The 15,327-nt window shown below is 41.0% G+C and overlaps 1 long non-coding RNA gene across 1 annotated transcript in view; it reads right to left on the bottom strand.

The window, feature by feature from the left end:
* Positions 1 to 1,253: 1,253 nt before the first annotated feature.
* LOC117356707 overlaps positions 1,254 to 15,327 on the bottom strand; it is a 53,255-nt gene continuing 39,181 nt past the window's right edge. Inside the window, exon 3 of the long non-coding RNA XR_004538700.1 lies at positions 1,254 to 1,606. This is a non-coding gene — a long non-coding RNA (uncharacterized LOC117356707). The remainder of the gene's footprint in view (positions 1,607 to 15,327) is intronic.

Genomic DNA, 15,327 nt, shown 5'->3' on the forward strand with positions numbered 1-15,327 from the left:
AACCACGTTATGATTTTGTAAAAAGGGGAAGGGGGGTATATTTGTAATTATATTATATTTTGTTAATTTTTTCCTGGAACTCAGCTTGGGCTACCACACATAGACATATTGATAACAGTGACCAAATAGAGTAAGGGCTCCTTTTATTAAGCTGCGGTAGCATTTTTAGCACACGCTGAAGATTAGCGCGCACTAACCCCCTTGCTATGCGGAAAAAATAATTCCAGCTCTATGGAAGCATTAGCGTCTAGCGTGTGTGGCATTGTACTGCACGCTAAGCGCACGCTAAAACCACTAGCGCAGCTTAGCAAAAGGAGCCCTAAATGTTTGGAATGGGTAAGCCTGAGGGCAGTTTCCACATTTCAAACTACATCCTTAAAATAATTTCTTTCATTGTCCTGAAATTGCCTTGTGTTTTACAGCTCTGCCTCTCCTAGGTTCTTTGCCTGCCTTATTGCAAACAGTCTAGAATTTTATTCCCTTCACCAAAACATTACTGATTGTCCCAAGGTATTTAATTGACTTCTCTTGTGTTTTGAGTCCTTGCCTGGATTTTTTATTATTATTATGTCTTCCAGACTGCTTGTCTCTAATATGAACCTGTTCAGTTCAGTACTCAATTACTTCACCCAGTATTTCTATGCGCTCCCTTTATTTCGAAGCTCTTCTATAAAATTCTGGAGCTCCCTCTAGTGTCAATCCTGTGTATTATCATTTGATACATTGACCAACATATCACAGCCACCTTTTAATCCTAGGATGCTGTAGATGAATTTACCCCCTCCCCTTTGACAAAACTACAAAAGCGTGTTTTTTAGCGCCAGCTGGTGCGATAAATACTCTGCTCCTGATGCTCAGATGTACTCCAGATGTGGACGGAGCTTGTCGGGGCTTTCTAAAACCCAGACAAACTGCTGGGTTTTGGAAGGACATGTCTTGGGTTTTCCCAGATGACTGGTAACCCTAAACCTGGGGAACTGGGTTCAATTCACATTGAGGCTCCTTGTGACCCTGGGCAATTCACTTAACTCTCTATTGCCCCAGGTACAAAAACTTAGATGGTGAGCCCTCTAAGGACAAAATACCTGCATAAACTGCAATAAATGTGAACCACTTTGGTTGTAACACGGAAAAGCAGTATATCAAATCCATGACCCTATACCCTTTATAAAAAAAAATCTATCTGTAACTCATTAATATCTTTGGCTGAGACTAGGATTTATTGAGAAAGTATTTTGAATCACTAGTGCCTAGATCATGATGACTTACAATCAGTCTATGCCGGATCATTTTTCAATTCATAGCAGTTTATCACCTTATAAGATGTACATTGCAGCTAGAATCTTAAGTACTCATCAGGAAATTTAAGCGCCTATTATCCATCAACTCCATTACAACATATACTCACAAGCCCACCAGCTTATGTTACTTTCAGTTCTTTTATTCAGTTTATTTATAATTGCCTCTTCTGTTCCTCTGCCAAAAAGCAATTACACTGCATGGATATGAATGCCCAGGAAGATTGAAGACCGCTGTAATAGGAATAAGTCAATCTACACGATCTCTCTCTCTTGTGCTTGCCCGCACATCATCAATGCTGCCTTTCCTATGGAATATGAAATAAAGAGGAGGTTATATGGATTTTTCACTGCTAAATCAAATAAATCAGTTATTCACAACTACCAGAGGAATATATATAAAAGAAGAGGTCTGACACTTTGCGACAAAGCAACATAAAAAAACTGTTACTGGATTATTAAACTGATTGAAGCAGTTTTGGAGACTAGGTAACATTAGAAACATAGAAGCATGATAGCAGATAAAGTCCAAATGGCCCATCTAGTCTGCCCATCCGCAGTAACCATTATCTCTTTGCTCCAATCTTCAGAAAGAAACTACACACATGCATTTTACTTTGAAAATTTACTTGAGTGGAAATGTACAAGGGGTGTTCAATAATTTATCTACCTTAGTAGAAAAGAAAAGAATTTTCAAAAAAAATTTGTTTTATAGTTCAATGTAGTCCAGAGCATCACATCTTCCGTGATATCTTCGATACTTGCAAACCATTGTCCACGGAGAGATTTCTTCAAAACTCAGAACAGGAGATAATCCGAGGGAGCCTGGTCAGGACTGTAGGGTGGATGATTCAGCTGCTGTAAGTTTCAAGTTTATTAGGTTTTTTATATACCGCCTATCAAGGATAAAAGGCTTTATATGACTATCACAAGAAAAATAAATATGTATCACTGAGGTGAAGAGGAGGGGATTCCATCTGGCGGAGCTCATGCCTTTAAGAGGTCGCTGGCCCAAATAGTGAAAGTCTCTTCACTGGAGGAAATGGGTAAATGAAAAAAAAGTGTCTTCTCAAAGGAAACAGGCCAGGGGTTATTTTCCAGAACATACTTCTAGGCGTTAGGCATTGCATTTTACAAAATGGTTATGCTGGGGCAAGAGTGAGTGAGCCCTGCTCCTACTCACCTTACAGGGGAGTCTCACTGGGGGGAGATGTAGGTCTTTTTGGTGAATTCAAGTTAGTTTCAAGTTTAATAATTGTTTTGATTAATCGCTTAATCGTATTTCAAAGCGATGAACAAATTAAAATTACAATTTCTGGGTAGTAATACAAAACAGAACAATACATATTAACTTACAATATTAAAAAAAATTACGATTACAAACTTAAAAACACAAGGAAAGGGGGGAGATGAAATACAAATCATTATAGGAGAGTAGAACAAAAAAGGAAAAATACAAAATGAATAACATTATGGTGAGATTTTTGAAAGGGTGTGGCTTGCCGAAAGAGCATTATTGATTTCACCTTTTTTAGCTGTTGAGTTGTTGCTAAACTGGTGAGACTGGACTCATTTGGAACACTGGTCTTGACCTAGGGGCCGCTGCATGAGCGGACAGCTGGGCAGAATGGACCATTGGTCTTACCTAGCAGCGGTAATTCTTATGTTCTTATGACATGTACGCTGATGTAGTCATGAAGAAGCAGCACACCTGCTGTGAGTATTCCTCATCTTTTCTCCTTGATTGACTTCCATAAAACGATCATTGTGTTGGCGTAACTCTTCCCGGTTATAGTTTTCATGTGTGGCATGAACTCCAGAAGCAAAAGTCCATCATCCTAGAAGACAGTTACTATGACTTTGCCTGCAGATTTTTCTGTCATGAACTTTTTTTGGGGTGGGTGACGACTTGTATTTCTACTGCATTGACTCCATTTTGGACTCAGGATCACTGTGATAGACCCAAGTCTCATCTCCAGTCACCAAACAATGAAACAAATTCATTGGTCTTCACAGAGCATCTCCAAGTTCTCCTGACAGCACTGGAGCCTCGTGACCTTCTGACATGGTGTCAGCATTCTTGGAACTTATCTTGCACTAACCTTGGCCATACCCTACTTTTCATGAATTATTTTCCAAACTGTACCTGCCGAGATGCACATTTCTTCAGCTATTCGGGAAACCTTAATTCATCTGTCTGACAAAATTAAATCCTCAATTTTCTTGCACATTTCTATGGAAGTTGCTTACACAGGCCATCCAGTGTGAGGGTCATCTTCAATGGATTCTCTACTCCACTTAAACTGCTTGTTCCAAAATTTTACTTTGTAGGATAATGGGGCAGACTCACCATAAACTGCTGTCATACATTCAAGGATCTCCTTTGGCTTTTTCCCTTCTATCATAAGAAATTTTATCACTAGATAGTACTCCAAATCTAGCAGTTTCTTACTTGAGTCTCATGAGGACTCTCTTCACATCCTGTCTCTTGGAATGTTAGACTTGCACTGAGCAGCAACTGTGCATGAGTAACCTTGAGACATGTCACAGCATGCACAAACTGAAGAACATAAGAATAGCCTTATTAGATCAGACCAACGGTCCATTCAGCCCAGCAGCCCATTCTCTCAGTGGCCAATTCAGGTCACTAAAGAGTAGCAACATTCTATGCTACTTTAATTATTGAATGCTCCTCATACCTTAAAGTGTAATATAGCATTACATAGCTATAATTTGGGTTACGAGGGGCCATTGAAAAGTTCTCAGCCCACCCAAGAAGAGAATGATGTAGAGCTATGTGACTTCTTGGTTGGTTTGAGAACTTTTCAATGGCTCCTCATATAAATCTGTTTTATAGTTTACATATCAAACTACTTAGTAGTTATCTATTCCACTAAGAAAGACATCACACTACAAACTATTTCATAAACTACTAAAACTTACTAAACTAAACTACTAAAAACTTACCTATTCAGCAAACACAACCCTTAATATTCCGTTCACCCCACATAACACTTACCCCACCCCTGCCCCCTTCCTCCTTCACCAGACCCTCCCTTCCACACTCTCTACTTCCCTTATCTAATTCGACCAAACCTGCAATTTCTGTTACACTGATGTAAATCTTCCCCTCATTGCAGACAGTTGTAAATCGCTGTAATTTCACTGCTGACTACTGTAAATCATTGTAATTTATCGTAAATCTGCTTGTTGCTGTAAATCTGCTTCTAATTTTGTTGTAAATCTGCTTGTCAATGCAGATCATTTACTAATTAATGTAAACCGCCTAGAACTCACTGGGTATGGCGGTATATAAGAATAAAGAATAATAATAATAATAAACTCTTTAAAGCAGGGGTGTCCAACCTTTTGGCTTCCCTGGGCCGCATTGGCCAAAAAAAATTTTCAGGGGCCGCGCAAACGCTGCAGCAAAACAGAGGAGGGAGCCGGCAAGACAGTAAAAACCCGGAGGCAGCAGAGGAAAACACTGCATCGCTCTCGACCGAGGCCGCACAAAATACTTAATGGGGCCGCAGGTTGGATACCCCCGCTTTAAAGCAATTCTGTTCCAGAAATTTGATCTATTTAAAGAGTAAAAGTAATATGATTTGTTCACATATTGTTAAGGTCCTAGGTATTCCTGGCTCTTCTTTTTGTTACAAAAACAACAACAAAGGAGACCAGATGGTGCGCAATAAACAGTCTCGACACGATCATGTTTCAGCCCAAAAGGGCCTGCCTCAGGAGTCTTGGTATTGAGTGATAAAACCAATGACGTGTCAATCCAAATGTCCAAATATTGCAATAAAAACACTGAAAAAAACCAAACTGATGGCTGACAACAATTGCAGCGAATACCTCATAGGAATAAAACTGAAATGCATAGAAAAAATAAGAACATAAGAATTGCCGCTGCTGGGTCAGACCAGTGGTCCATCGTGCCCAGCAGTCCGCTCATTAGGCGACCTTTGGTCAAAGCCCAGTATTCTAACTGAGACTAGCTTTACCTGCATACATTCTGGTTCAGCAGGAACTTGTCTAACTTTATCTTGAATCCCTGGAGGGTGTTTTCCCCTATAACAACCTCCGGAAGAGCGTTCCAGTTTTCCACCACTCTCTGGGTGAAGAATAACTTCCTTACGTTTGTACGGAATAGATCCCCTTTTAACTTTAGAGAGTGCTCTCTTGTTCTCTCTACCTTGGAGAGGGTGAACAACCTGTCTATTCCCTTCATTATCTTCAATGTTTCTATCATGTCCCCTCTCAGTCTCCTCTTTTCAAGGGAGTTCCTCCAGCCCCTTAACCATTTTAGTCGCTCTTTTCTAGACCCTTTCAAGTAGTACTGTGTCCTTCTTCATGTACGGCGACCAGTTCTGGATGCAGTATTCCAGGTGAGGGCGTACCATGGCCCAGTACAGCGGCATGATAAACTACTCCTATCTGTTCGTGATCCCCTTTTTAATCATTCCTAGCATTCTGTTTGTGATCCCCTTTTTAATCATTCCCAGCATTCTGTTCACCCTTTTCGCCGCACATTTCCAATGGGGCTTATTCTCCACCTTCCTAAAGTATATAAGTTAAAAGTGCATTAAAATTATTTAATTAAATTTAATGTGCATTAAATAACTCATGCTGAATTATTTTCAGTAGGCCCCATTTACTTATAATGTACTTGTACATTATAAAGTATTTTATACTGTTCTTAACTATTGTTTTATCATGTACAAGGTTCATCTCTAGGATGGACTACTGCAATTCCATATTCAATGGAATTGCCACAAGAGACCTAAAGCGCTTCCAGCGGGTACAGAACTCAGCAATCCGCCTCCTGTACAACCTCAACATCCACTATCCCATCACACCAGCACTCCACGCAGCCCACTTTATTCCTTTCCTCCCATTTTTCTTTTTTATATTGCAAACATCTTAGCAGCACCATTGTATGATGAGGTGATATTATCAAGCCTTAGAAAATAAATAAATAACAATCGATCCCAAATTTCTCAGACCTACATCGTACATCTGGGATTTAACATTTTCAGAGATAGAAACTAGCACAGCTTTACAATAAATGAAACAAAAACCACTTTAACAGTGAAAACACAGTAAAATGCAATACAATAGAATGCTGATGAGTTGGATAGACTTTTCTAGAATTAAGAGCTCAGTTTTATAACGAGAAATCTGGCACCATTAATATATCACATGAAAAACATGAATTACAGGCAGCATTTCCAAGAGGGCTGGCATTATTTGGCAGAATGGGAATAATGTTGTAAAGTGGTAGCAAGCCAGGTCATTTTGGAAGCATACAGTGAACCATCATAGAACAGCTGCTGTCTGGCCGAGAGTAAATTAATCGTCAGATGTCATTGCTCTTCTCTGAGTAAATACATTTCATAGTTATATTAAACAAAGGCTTTATCTTAATAGCCCTACAATACAGTAATTAAATTGGACATTGACCCAATCAAAAAACGCCCTTCCCAGTTCAATGTCCCTTAATAATGCAACTGTTCTGTGGATAATAAAACTAAGAAGACAATAGCCAGTAAATTATGCATCCTCTGCAACTCTATCTCAACAGTTAAGAACCACAGTATCATGCACTAAATTTTAATTATACAGGAAGAATGTGCATACATTGGTTATAACGTTTGAACTCTGTTCCTTTTTATTCCCCCTTTTTTTTTAACTTTAAATTTGCTTGCTGATCTAGAGCCTGACTTTGTGGTTGCCTGTCAATGTCTCAGGATTAACCCCCAAATTCTATGGGCTAGATTCACTAAGCAAACCGATCATGTACCGATCGGTTTGCGAGCCCTTTGTGACCAAATTTCCCTCCTGCACTATTCACTAAGGCCTTTAGCAATCCGATCCCAATCCTCCCATGCAAATTAGTAAAACCCCATGCAAAATAGCCAAGCGATTGATTCACTAATAATTGTTTGGCTATTTTGAGTCGGGTTTTCTCCAGACTGGACTATTGCAATTCCATCTTCATATGCCTAACGAAGAAAAACCTCCACAGACTCCAGCGGATCCAAAATGCCGCGGCCAAGCTTATCTTCGCAAAAAGTAAATTTGATTACGTCTCACCACTCCTTTCCAAGCTTCACTGGCTTCCGATAATTTCCAGAGTCCACTTCAAATGCATCTGCCTAACTTTCAAGATCCTCCATGGCATCCTTCCTCCATTAATCCCACTGTCCTGGAATTCCTCGAATCTTAGTACCACCAGACCTACCCAAAAATCAAAATTATCCTTCCCCTCATTAAAAGGCATTTCCCACCCAGGAAAACTGGGGACTTCCCTCCTCTTCAGATTCACCAAGCTCTGGAATAACCTTACCTCCCCTCTTCGGAACCTGAGTGCTCTCCAACCCTTCCGCAAACATCTTAAAACCTGGCTTTTCTCAAAAACTTAATCACTCCCTCCTCATCTGACATCCCAGCTCTTTAACATTCCTCTTTCCTCCGATCTTCATCTAACCCCCTTCCTTGTAGTTCCTTTCTCTTCACAATCCCCGTAAACCGTGCCGAGCTCTATGACCATGGAGATGGCGCGGTATACAAACCTAAGATTTAGTTTAGTTTTACTACTAACAAACCTGACTGCTGCAGACCTGCCTGTCTTTTTTATTCATTTTTTTCCATGACACAGGAAAAGTCCTCCTGCTCCTGCTTTCCGGCCAGCTGCCGCCCAATACGGCCTTAGGCCCCGCCCTGGCGCATCATCTGATGCACGGGGAGAGGCCTATGGCACTGATTCGCTAAGGCGCCTCGGGATCCTCCCTTTGGAGGGGCCTGGGGTACTTCAACCAATCAGGGACTTCATTAGGGGGAGTGAATGCCATGCTGCATACATGCAGCATTTTTTTTTTTAACACTGATGGCAGGAAGAAGTTGGCATCCCTCCTGCTTTTTTCTCGGGGGGGGGAGCGCGGCAGAGCAGGGCAGGCAGGTGAGATCGGGGCTTGGGGGGTGTCGGGCAGGGCTGGTGTGTCGGGGCGGTGCCTGATCTCTCTTCCCTGCTCGCCGGACTCTCCTGCTCTCTGCCACCGTTCTCCGCAGTGCAGGCCCGCTTTAAAACCATGGGCTTGCACTGCAGGGAACGGCGGCAGAGAGCAGGAGACCGGGAGCAGGCAAGAGAGATCTGGGCTGAGCCCTGACAGCAGTGACAGGAGGCTGCTTCTCCTATCACTACTGTCAGGGTGTGCGCATGAGCGGGGATCGCTCTGGCCATGGGTAGGGAGTGTGTTAATGATCATCCCCATTTGCATGCCGGCCTTTACTAAATTTGTCGGCCGGCATGCAAATGATAACGGATCATGCACAGTTTGGAGGTTTAGTGAATCCTGGCCTATAAATGTGCACCCAGTTATGTAATACAATAGTTACGCGAGTAATATAATTAGCTAATTGGTGCTAAATTGACCCTTAATTGGAGATAAGTACTAATTGGTGCTAATTAGCAGATGCCCACTAAACTGAGCACGTATTCTGTAAATCAAGCGCCTAACTTCTCTTGTGCAATTCCAAAGGGGGTGTGGCCAAGGGAACGGCATGGGTGGATCCTGCATATTCCCAGGATTTAGGCACAGTTATAAAATATTTCAATTTCCACACCTGACGGGCAGGTGCAAATGCTCATGCTTAAAGTTAGGTGTAAAAATAAATAAATCTAGTATTCTATAAAGGCAGTTCCTCACAGAGCTGCCATTATAGAGTTCACACTTAGCATGCATCATCTCCGCACCTAACTTTGGGCACCATGTACTAAATCTACCCATTTATGTACAGGTTATGGTAGTTTCCACCAGGATGGCAAACCAGGAAATGTTTGCTGAAGCAAAATGGAAAGTATAGTGGGGGGAGGGGGGGTTTGCAGCCACCATACTTGACATTTGATTTCCCCTAAGCACACACTCACTTGGCAAACATTCAAGTTACACAGCGCTGTATTAATCAACTGGACTTTCACATTAATTAATTAAATTGAAGCTCAGACAAACAATAAAAATAATAATAATAACTTTATTTTTGTATACCGCCATACCCAGAAGAGTTCTAGGCGGTTCACAACAATTAAACAGAGTTACAAGCAGTTCAATACCAAATTGTTCAAAGTTGCGAACTACGAAGTAGAAGTAGGGGAGAGTAGGTTGGGGGGGGTAGTTCGGTTGGGGGGGAAGAGGTTTTGGTAGATAAAGAAGGGGCATTAAGGGTCCTGGTCTTGGAAGAGATGGTTTTGAGTGATTTTCTAAAGCCGAGGTAGTTGGGGGCCTTGAGGACCATTTGGGCTAGCCATGGGTTTAGCTTAGCAGCCTGAAAGGCAAAGGTTTTGTCAAGGAATTTTTTTGAGTGACATAGTTTTAGGGAGGGGAAGGCAAAAAGTTGAATTCTGCAGACGTTCTTGATGGTGTGATTCAGGGTGAAGTGAAGGGTGATATAGCTTGGAGATAAACCAAATACTGTTTTGTAGCAAAAGCAGGCGAATTTGAATAGGATTCTGGATTCGAATGGTAGCCAGTGGAGTTTGTGGTAGAAAGGGGTGATGTGTTCCCATTTATTCAGGCCGAATATAAGGCAGACAGCGGTGTTCTGGATCATTATGAGTCTCCTGATGGTTTTCTTTGTGGAGCTCAAGTAAATGATATTGCAGTAGTCCAGTATGCTGAGGATGGAGGATTGTACTAGCAGGCGGAATGAAGTGTCATCAAAATATTTTTTTATGGTGCGGAGTTTCCAGAGCACCGAGATACTTTTTCTGACTGTGATATCAGTGTGTTTCGCGAGGGATAGATGTTTGTCCAGTGTGACTCCCAATATTTTTAAGGTTTGTTTGAGAGGGAAGATGGATCCTTTTACTTGAATTGTGGTATCATTGATTTTGTCTTTGGGGGTTGCTAGGAAGAATTTTGTTTTGTCCGGGTTTAGTTTTATTCTGTAGGATAGCATCCAGTGTTCTATCTGATTGAGTATGCTTGCAAAGGAAGTGAGGAGCTCTGGCGTGAAACTGGTTAGTGGGATGACTATAGTGATGTCATGTGCGTAAATAAAGAATTTGAGCTTGAGGCTTTGCAGGAGGTTTCCTAGGGAGGTGAGGTAGACATTGAACAGGGTGGGGGGACAGGGGGAGCCCTGTGGCACACCACAGGAGTTTTCCCAGTTGTATGAGAAAGTGTCGCTCTTAAATACCCTGTATGATCTGTTCCGTAGGAACCCATGGAACCAGTTGAGGACCTGGCCGGAGATGCTGATGTAGGCAAGGCAGTCTAGGAGAATTTTATGGACGACTAGGTCGAAAGCACTACTCAGGTCAAGTTGTAAAATCAGGGCACTTGAGCCCTGGCTAAAGAGTGTGTGTAGGTGATCTAGGAGAGAGGCTATGATGGTTTCGGTGCTGTGGTCGGAGTGAAAGCCTGATTGATTGTCATTTAGGATATTGAATTTTTCTAGATATGTGGTAAGTTCGGCGTTTACCACCCCTTCTGCTATTTTGGTGAATAGCGGGATGCTTGCGATCGGTCTGTAATTAGACGGGGCGTTGGGTGGTTCTTTCGTGTTTTTTATGATTGGAGTTATCGAAATGTGGCCCTGTTCTGCTGGGAAATTACCAGTGGATAGTAGGAGGTTTACCCATGCCAACATATTGGCTTTAAAGTGGATTGGAGCCGTTTTCATAATGTTAGGGGAGCAGGTATCCAGTCTACAGAAGGAGTTAGAGTATTTGTTGAAGTCGATAGTTGTGAATTGGTTCCAGCTTAGGTCTGTTCTGGACCCTGGGTCTGGTTTGTACTTGTCTATGTTTTGAAGAATTGGAAAGTCCCCGTGGGGATTGGCTGGGGCTATTATCAATGATCTTAGTTTCTGTATCTTGGAGTTAAAGAAGTCTGCTAGGGTGTTAGCGGTTAATGTGGGTTCTTCATCACGGTTGTCAGTGAGTGTCTCGAGGTTGTAGAGGACGTTGACCAGTTTAAAGAGGTTACTACTGTTAGTTGTAACATTTCCAATTTTGTGGGCATAGAAATTTTTTCTTTTGTCCTTGGTGAGGTTTTTGTAGTTTTTTAGTTTGAGTCTCCATGTTGCTCTGTGTTCCTGGGCTCCAGATTTAATCCATTGTCTTTCTGATTTTCTAAGGTCCCTCTTTGCCTGTAGTAGCTCCTGGTTTGGAGATCTAATTCTGCGGGTTTTTAAGGGGGCTATTTCGTTTAGAATATTTGTGCTGTCTTTGATCCAGGAGATACAGTATCACCTAGAGAGGTTCTAAAGTATCTTGACCCACAGACCTCAGAAATGCCTAGGAGTATGTTCAATTATCTTTAGAGAACATACAGACCAAAAACGGCACCCATAGTCGTCATAGGTCACTATAATATTATTTAAGTTTTTAAGTTTTTTTATTTGGTAACTTATATAGATATTTTAGATATCAAAAGTATTCATCTTTAGCTTTCATCTACGCGGGTGGGGGTAGGCACTCCGACATAGACTATGTTTCGCCCCAACGGGCTGTATCAAGGAATCCCCCTGCAATAATAACGTTAGAGTAAAATTATTTAGCGTTATAATAGTTCTAAAACAATAGATATAAGAAACATTCTACAATACCTTATATCCAGCGACTCATGCTTCCCGCTATAGAATTTTAGATCAGGAAAACATGGCCGCGGCATTTGAAGCTATAAATAGCTATGTTCGTTTTTAACGTGGTGACGTACATCTAGCGTCAGACACACCTCCTGTCCAATTTGCCCACTATATCTCAATCAAGTTGAAAAAAACTCATTCAAATTAGAGAAAACCACTCAAGTTCAGCATTAAGTCCCAAAGGAATAACAGTATTTAATCTGTAGATCCACTTCTGTTCTTTAAAATTTAATTTTTCTTTGATGTTTCCACCCTCCCACCCTTTGATCACCTGATCTATGACCCGCCATTTCATATCTGTAATTTTATGTTTTTTATCCCTCCAATGCTGGACAAGGGGAGCCTCTAAATTCCCTGTATTTATTCTAGATTTATGCTCAGTTAAACGGATATTAATTTTCCTGCTTGTCCGTCCAATATAGAGCCAATTTGATCCAGGAGGTCATGAGTTGGTCCATTTCTTCGTTTTGTTTTGAGATAGATTCATAGTGGGACCAGAATTCGACCGGGTCAATCTTACCTCTAGTGGTATGAGTTTTGGTGTTTCTAGTTTTTCTGTTTTTGGTGTTTTTTTGTTGGCAGTGGATGGAGAAGCTGCATAGTTTGTGGTCGGACCATAGGGAGTCTGTTTCCAGTAGAATTTGGGGGTGGTTGGTTCTTTGGTGGAGAATGTCAACAGGTCTAACTGGTGTCCTCCTTGGTGGGTTACAATGGGCGGGGGTTTGAAGTAGCCTAGTTGCGAGATTAGTAACCAGAAGTCAGATATATCTGGAAGGTCTGTTTGCTCTAGGTGGATGTTGATGTCTCCGCATAAAAGGTTGTATGGACTTGCTAAAGAGTTGGATAGTAAAAATTCTGCAAAGTCCTCCTTGGCTAAGGCCCATTTTTGGGGGGGATGTAGAACAGCGTGATTGTTAGGGAGGAGGCTAAGGACTTTGAAGTTAGTGAGGTGGCTAATATTTCTAGGTTGGGGGAAGATTTGGTGTTAAGTGTGGTGTAGTTTAGATGGTCTTTGAAGATTATTGCTAGGCCTCCTCCCCTTCCCCAGGTTCTGGCTAGGGACAGAATCTTGAAGCCTGGGGGAGACAGTCTTTGATAATAATATCTGTGTCTGATAGCAGCCAGGTTTCAGCAAGTAGAACAAAGTCAGGATTGGTTTCAGTCAGCCAGTCTTTAATCAGAATGGATTTGTTTCTCATCGATCTTATGTTTAGGTAGAAACCTTGAAGGTTCTGGTAGTTAGTGAGGTCAATTGGGGAGTAGTGGGAGTAGGCTAGTTTTTTCAGTGATCTTTGTTTTTTCATGCGAAACTTGGTCCAAGCTGAATAATAAAACCCACACAGGCTTAAAGTCTGATATAATCAAAGACTCCTCTTACATTCGGGGGAGCACAGTAAAAAACTCAACAACAACTTTGAGGAAAAACCTATACTCAAAACCCGAAGGTGAACTGAACATAGTTTGTAGAATAAAAAACAAGTACTTAGCTTTGAGCATAAAGTCTCTCTCTCTGTCGGTTGAAGCTGAAAATACACGCTGCCAATTTAGGAGCACTTAAACAGCACTCGCTGAAATTGCCAGGAAGCAGTAGAAATCCAGTCAGTAAATAAGTCCAGTAGCATTAAACAAAATCACCCTTTTAATGATTGTTTATTGCTGCGGTAGAGGTTTCTATCGTGGGCCAGCGAGGTAAATGCTCCAATGTTCATAGAAATTCTGTGAGCTTCAGAGAATTTACCTCACCAGAATGATTAAGGGCATGGAAAACCTTCCATATGCTGAGAGGCTGGAGAAGCTGGGGCTCTTCTCCCTGGAAAAGCGGAGACTTAGAGGGGATATTCTATTAAATCTATTCCACTACAAATGGAAACTAAAATAAAACTACTAGGTGTCATCTTTGATAGAGATCTTGCTTTCCATGACCATATTAGTTCGGTCGTAAAAATCTGCTTCTTTAAACTTCGCATCATTCGATCACTAATTTCTATCCTAGATACCGACTCAATTAATATTCTGATTCATTCCTTAGTTATTTCCCATTTAGATTATTGTTATTCTCTTCTCAACGGTCTCCCCCAAAAAGAATTACGACATCTACAATTAATACAAAATACTGCAATAAAACTTATTTACAAAATAGGTAAATTCGAGCAGGTCACTCCTCTTCTAAAAGAGGCTCATTGGCTCCCTATCACCCACCGCATCACCTATAAAATCATCTTACTCTCCTTTAAAATCAAACTCTCTCACCAACCCTCATTTCTTGATAAACTCCTCATACCACAATGTTCCCCTCGCACTCTAAGATCAACTGACCAAAAACTTCTCTTCATTCCTTCCCTAAAAGACTTTTATTACACCCGGAAAACAAACTTTGCAGTAACTGCTCCTACATTATGGAACTCTCTGCCACAACAGCTCCGCGACGAACAACAATTAGTCAAATTCAAGACTAGCCTAAAGACTTTCTTATTTTGGGACGCATTCGACGGTACTTAGAATCTCCATTTTTTTTTTCTCTCTTTTTCTTTTATTACTTCCTTTTTTCTTTAAGCAAGTATTTGCTTTAACAAAGCGCCCTTACCCTTTACGTTTTATCCCCACCCCACTTTCTCCTTCTCTTCTAAATTATGTAACTTTTCCCCTTCCTTCCCTTTTACCCTCACCTTCTAGTTTGTCTAGTCTTTGTCATCTATGTTCACTCTATTTTTTTTATTATCAAACAACATAATAAACTAAATTTCCAGAAAAAATATACCACAATCACAATTCAATTTGAAAATAAAGATAAATAATTGAAGTAATAATAATCTAGTTGATCACACACTAGTCCTCCATGTATTGGATCCAAGATTTAAAGAGTAGAACAAATATAAATCAAATAAATTAAAAGGAAATGCATATCTTACTACAGTGCGGGGGGCTAACCTTCCATGGGCGCTGTTATTCCTTTCTCAAGACGTTTCGCTGAGAGAAAACTAATCAGTTGAGACGGCTCTATAAAAATATACTTCAAAGATAAGTATCTAACCACACATTTACATGGATATCTCAGAAAGAAAATACCCCCTATTTGAGTCACTTCAGGTTTTAGAAGTAGAAATTCTTTTCTTCTCTTTTGAGTCTCTCTAGAGACATCAGGAAAAATCTGAATATAATGTCCCAGGAAGTCTTTGGACCTATTTTTAAAGAAAAGTTTCAGTATCCAATCCTTGTCTGGAGCCAAAGCCACAGACATCAAGAGAGTGGCTGGAACAGCCAATTCTCTATCCGATTGTTCCAGAATTGCGGAAATGTCCAATGATCTATCCCGGGATTCCTCAATCTTTCCTTCTTCTTTGGATTGGGGTTTGGCAGGAAGATAGTACACTCTTGT

Source organism: Geotrypetes seraphini, chromosome 3 (genome assembly GCF_902459505.1).
Source record: "Geotrypetes seraphini chromosome 3, aGeoSer1.1, whole genome shotgun sequence".
Taxonomy (NCBI): Eukaryota; Metazoa; Chordata; class Amphibia; order Gymnophiona; family Dermophiidae; genus Geotrypetes; species Geotrypetes seraphini.